The sequence below is a fragment of the Pipra filicauda genome, unplaced genomic scaffold (assembly GCF_003945595.2).
Source record: "Pipra filicauda isolate LSUMZ 115617 unplaced genomic scaffold, ASM394559v2 scaffold347_size1265977_pilon, whole genome shotgun sequence".
Taxonomy (NCBI): domain Eukaryota; kingdom Metazoa; phylum Chordata; class Aves; order Passeriformes; family Pipridae; genus Pipra; species Pipra filicauda.
In genome coordinates this window covers 1-6,006 of record NW_024104473.1, presented here as the reverse complement: position 1 = coordinate 6,006, position 6,006 = coordinate 1, and the positions used below count along the sequence as shown (strand labels likewise).

Genomic DNA, 6,006 nt, shown 5'->3' with positions numbered 1-6,006 from the left:
CCATTATCAATGACAAGCTGCCAAGGTACTCAAAGGAATACTTTGCCAAGTGCCTCGTGTTTTCCATTTCTTTGTCATTTAGAAAGAAATGAATCTTGCTCGTGGGCTGGACAGAGTTCTATCTCATTTTATTAAAAAAGCCAAGAGAGTAGGGTTAATGAATACCAACTCCATTACTTGCTCTCCGGGATGGATTTGGCAGCCCCTTTACATGCCAGGCCGGATGTTTTCCTCTTTTTCAAGCCTACAAACAGTGGGAGCTGCTCACAGTCACATTCTGGGCAGCAGCAGCAGCAGTGGATGCATTTCAATTCGTGTCCTTTGTGCTCCAGGGGCAGTTCAGTACCTCGGGAATTGTTTAATGAAAGCAGCCTGGGGGACACAACCTCCCCCTGGCTGAGGTTTGTTTGGGGTCGTGGTGGTACCCTGGTGACAGCTGATGTCCCCTGGGACAGGGTGTGTTCCTGCTGGGCTCTCTGTGTCTGCTCCCGGCCTCCTGGTGCCTGAGGAAAGCAAGTTTGGAGCCATTCCAGAGGGGGAAGGTGAGGATGAGAGCTGGGTTGGAGGTGACTGACAGCTGACTGAACATGAGCCAGGTGTGCCCAGGTGGCCAAGAGGGCCAATGGGTCCTGGCCTGGATCAGGAAGAGTGTGGCAGCAGGAGCAGGGCAGGGATTCTTGCCCTGGACTCAGCGCTGGTGAGGCCACCCCTGGAGTGCTGTGTCCAGCTCTGGGCCCTCAGCTCAGGAAGGACATGGAGGGGCTGGAGCAGGTCCAGGGAAGAGCAACGAGGCTGGGGAAGGGACTGGAGCACAAGTGCTGGGAGGAGAGGCTGAGGGAGCTGGGGGGGCTCAGCCTGGAGAGGAGGAGGCTCAGGGGAGACCTCCTCACTCTCTGAAACTCCCTGACAGGAGGGGGGAGCCAGGGGGGGTCGGGCTCTGCTGCCAGGAACCAGCAGTAGGACAAGAGGGCACAGCCTTGAGCTGTACCAGGGGAGTTTAGGTTGGAATCAGGAAAAAGTTCTTCCCAGAGAGAGTGGTCAGACCTTGGAATGGGTGCCCAGGGAGGTTTGGAGTGCCCATCCCTGGAGGTGTTTAAGCAGAGCCTGGATGTGGCATCAGTGCCATGGTCTGGGTGACAAGGTGGGGTTGGGTCAAAGGTTGGACTGGATGATCTCAGAGGTCTTTTCCACCCTCAGTGATGCTGTGATTGTGTGATGTGGCCTGTCTGTGCTCCCCTGGGTACCCTGGTGTGGCCTGGCTGGTGTTGGGCTATCTCTTGCTTTCTGCATGACATCAGGTAAAAATGAGTTTGTTCAAAACCTAAATAAAGTTATAGAAAAAACCCATGGCATTACAAGGTAAATTAAACAGGATTCAGTTCTGAAACAGTGGCTTTTCTCCCTGGCATCCTGATTTCTTCTTGATCCTGTTTTGGGCTGGATTTAGGGATCATTATGTGGGTTGGTCCATCTATACCTTTTCTCCTCTGGCTTTTGGCATTCACACATTCCAAGCACTGCAGTAGGAGATGAGATTCCCACTCCTGGCCATTAATTCCCTCTGGGTCAGGGGCAGCACAACCCCTTGAGTGACCTCAGAGTACATGAAGAGTTGTGTCCCCAAGATAAATCCAGTACCATGGATCTGATCCAGTATCATTCTGTCCCTGAAATTCTTTGTCCAAGACCCAATTGCTCTCCAGAATTCCATGATCTTCCTCGACATCAGTGAGGGTAAGGAACCCAGAGTGCAAAAGCAGCCTGCAGCCTCATGTTTGCTGTGATTCTCAGGTAAGATAATTAATTAGGACTTCAAAGGAAGGAGTTGGCATGTTTAGCATAAGCTTTAAGTCACATTTTGTCACCTTCCCAGAAGTTGTTTAAAGAGGAGAGAATTGGTACAGTGTGTCTTCCTCTTTGAGATGGTTTATACAGAGCTTTTTAATTACTTTGGGAATTTTTAAGTGTAATTTTTTTCTGATGGCATCTGGTACAAACTGGATGCCTGGCTTTGATCTGCTGGGGAAGAGAGGGTGACAGGATTCTTCAAATGAAGAGTAACATCAGCAGAAAAACAGGGAGGAAATTACCATATTGGAGCACTGCTTTTCTTGTAATCATCACCATATTAAATATGGAGGGGATGATTTTGAAAATCAAGTTTGCATTTTGAACAATGTTCGTGGGGCTGAGTTGCCCTCATTAGCTATTTTGTATTAAATTTGATCAGAAAACTGATGCTGACAAGCACTGGAAATGCTTTTTTTTTTTTTTTTCTGTCCTGTTTTTAATCATTTCAGATCACCTACTAAACAGCTTTTAATATTTTAATGGGTGTCTCATTCACAGTAAAAAGAGGTGAATAAACTGAATGGAGGAAATAAAAATGCAAAAATCTTCTCAGCCTTTTGCTCCTTGTGATGGTACCAGAAAGAAATTTATGGTGCATCTGTGTTTTGCTTTACTTTCAATTTGCAACCAGATTTTTGCATATTTGATGTGACTGAAAAAGCGTGTTGCATATTTTTGCAATGAATTTGCATTCCAGGTAGTAAATTTCGGCCAGTTTTCTTCTAAATTTCACATCACCCTAAGGCCATTTAGGTTTTTGGTTTTTTTTCTACAAGATTTTATGATGTTCCCAGTGTCTTTCCTGGGTGTAAATGAAATACATCCAATCATACAGATGCTCACTTTTCTGTGTTATCATCCCACAGATGAACTCACATTTTCATTCTGAACGTGTTGCATTCTGTTGTTTTTATTTTTAAATGTACAGATTTGGGAATGAGAAAGAGAGAGAAGGTACTTTTTAGAACTCTTTGTGTTTATTGTGGAAACACCTCAAAATTCCTACAAATGTTCATTGAAGCCTTTCTTCCATTGAAAACTTTTATTCATAAATAATATAATGTATCTTTTTTCTGTGCCAAAAGCATAAGTTTTGTCCTTACAGTAATTCCAGAGGGGAATTTCTTTCAGGAGAAAGTTGCTGCTGGAAGGTTCCTGTTTTTTCCAGACCCCATTGCTGCTTCTATAAGGAGACGTCTGGAGAGAAGAAAAAGGTCCTTGCATTGATATCTTTCAGGTGGTTGAAGGTGGGCTTTAAATATGATTATTTTACCTAATTATAGTTTTTTAACAGAAAATGTTAAAAAACATTTTAACAGAAAATGTTAAACATTTCTGTTTAACAGAAATGTTAACATTTCTAATAGAAATGTAGGTTTCTAACAGAAAATGTAGGTTTGCTGCAGCCTGAGCCGTCAGAAAAGCAATGGAATTTGGGGGAATGCTCTTTCTGAAACAAGCCCTGTGACAGTGCCCAGGCTGTGCCAGGTACTGGGAACTTGGACATTCATATCACAGAATCACAGAATTATTAAGGCTGGAAAAGGCTTAAAAGACCATCATGTCCAAGCTTTGATAGCTCACCCCGTGCCCACTAATCCATAGCACTGAGTGACACATCTGCTGGTTTTTTGAACAATTCCACCTGTGGTGCCTCCTCCACAGTCTGTGCCAGGGCTTGAAGCCCCTTTCAGTGAAGAAATGGCTTATTTCCTTTTTGTTTAAATGACTCTTTACACCCTCCTTGACTTCATTTGCAGCAAGACAGCAAAAACCATCTCCTTGTCATTCTTTTCTGTGGCAAGGCCCCTTCTGGAGATGGGGGAAGACAAATACTGTGATTATTTTTGTGTGAGTTCACAACACTGCATTGCCAGCAGGACATGGCACATATTCATGTCCCTGTGCCTTAACCAGGCTCAGGAGCCTTGAGGTACCTGATAATTTGAATGTACATTGGCCCTGAGAGTGTCCTCCTTTCTTTATTCACAGCTCAGCAGAACCCCTGTCCCTGAAGGCAGCTATAAAAATATATAACCAGGCAGCCCAGCTTCTCATTTCCCTGAGAGCTGGGGACAGCTCTGGAAAATAATCTCAGCAAAAAAAATCATAATTATGGTTGATTTGCTCTTTGCAATTAGGAAATTTTGTCATGCACCGATTGTTGCTCAGCAAGACAAAAAACCAGACAAATAGAGAGCAAAAAAACCCAAAACCCAGGGAAAGTGGTGAGAAATGAGTGGCAAATCAGATCTTTGTTAGGTTTGGGACAGTTCTGGGTGTTTTCTATCCTGTTGCAGATCTGCTGCAGTTCAGGCAGTGAGGGGGTCAGGCTTTTGTGGTTGTGGAGAGGGAAACAATCTGATAAATGAAATGCAACCCTCCTGCAAGGGCAGTGCAGGAAAACAGTATCATATCTAGACAAATTAATCCACCTTACGTTTCTGGCTGTCTCAAGGCCCTTTGTTTCACTGGCAGTGCAGTCCCAGGTAGAGATGTGATTATTATTTCAAGTGGAAAGTTCTTTTGCAAGAGCCACTTGTGCAGGTTGCTGTCTCCCAGCAGAACCCCTTCAGTGAAGTGTGTTTTCATTTTGAAACACAACAACAGCCGTCAGATCGAGCCCTCGTTCGTTTTGCTTGGTTTTGTTTTGTTTCTATCATTTGTGTATCCTCATTTTGGGAAATAAACGTGTCTGTGAGCACTCAGAGCCACGTGTCTGAACTTCCATTTGTCACTGGAGGTGTTGGCCCCACCAGTTCCCAGCCCCAGTCACAACCAGCTGCTTAATAAAAGCTGTGGGAAGTCGGCTCCACTCACAGGTTGCAACCATTTCATAACCACAGAGAGGAAAAGGAATGCTGGGGCACTTTGCAGGAGGTTGTGGCATGGAGAAGTTTGGTCCCCTACCCACAAGGGCATCAGGGATCTGTTGGAGCCCCTTGTCCAGCTCTGTAGGGTTGATCTACACCCTGTGATTACAGTCACACAGCAACAGGTACTGAGGGCAGTGCTTGAGGTCCTGAAAACCCTCAGTTTGGGGGATTTTGGCCAGCACTGAAGGTGATTGTAGATGCCCCTAGAATGGATTAATGGTAAAAAAATGAGTTTAATAGGAGACACAGTAAATGAGAACATGTATATCAATATGATATATAACATATTATTGTGTAATGATAAATTATATAATGTAACAAAAGGTAAAATAATTGTAAAAAACAAGTACCTCTTAGTCCTCTGGAGTGATTTCTATTTCCTCTTCTTTCACAGAATCAAAGGATCATAGAATGGTTTGGGTTGGAAGGGACCTCAAAACTCATCCAGTGCCACCCCCTGCCATGGGCAGGGACACCTTCCACTATCCCAGGATGCTCCAAGCCCTGTCCAACCTGGCCTTGGACACTTCCAGGGCTGGGGTAGCCAAGGTGGAAGCATTTTCCCAGATATAACTCTGAACTCAAGCTTCTTTTCCTTCAAGTTTTCATGTTTTTTTCCTAGGCATGAACCTCTTGCTATGAACAGGGGCCTGATACCTGCCCAGGTTGCAGCCTGTGCTCTTTCCAGGTGGGCTCTTTGGTTTTCCAGCTGGGAAGGAGAGAAAAGGAGTTCAATTGTGAGGGAACTGCATCCAGGGGGATGAAAGAGTCGTTTCAGGATTAGGGATTTCATACATGAAAAGGGAAGAGGCAGCAGCTCCTGTTATCTTTAGGACTGGACATGCAGAGAGCGTGTCTGTGGCTCTGATCCCTCAGGCTATCTGGGAGGATTATGGATATTCTGGGCACTGTTTGACACCTTGAACATCCACACACCTCATTCATGTATCACTGTTCACAAACAGGGTCATGGCTTGGGCATCCAGGGACAGAAAACTGTCCTTTTAAATTAGTCCAGTCCTTGTTCTGTGTTTTTTATCGAGTTCCTTGCCCATTACAAAAGGGTTTTCCTGGAAACAATGGAAAGCAGTCGATAAGGAAGCAGGGTACAACAGATAGAAGCACTTAGTTTCTGTCAGCCAGACAAGGAGCTTTCTTCCTCCCTGATATAATGCCTAAAAAATGGGAACAAAAGCACATTTTCATTCACTAAGTTCCTTCGGTGCTGGAGCTGATAAAATCTTAAACATGAATCCTGAGCCAGCAGCAGGGAAAGAAA

General features: G+C 44.8%; 1 long non-coding RNA gene across 1 annotated transcript; it reads left to right on the top strand.

Annotated features, from left to right (window-relative positions):
• Nucleotides 1-1,200: 1,200 nt before the first annotated feature.
• LOC120323807 lies at nucleotides 1,201-5,536 on the top strand. The gene is made up of 3 exons (XR_005564671.1): nucleotides 1,201-1,791; nucleotides 2,983-3,098; nucleotides 5,350-5,536. It is a non-coding gene; the product is annotated as an uncharacterized LOC120323807 (long non-coding RNA).
• Nucleotides 5,537-6,006: the final 470 nt, after the last annotated feature.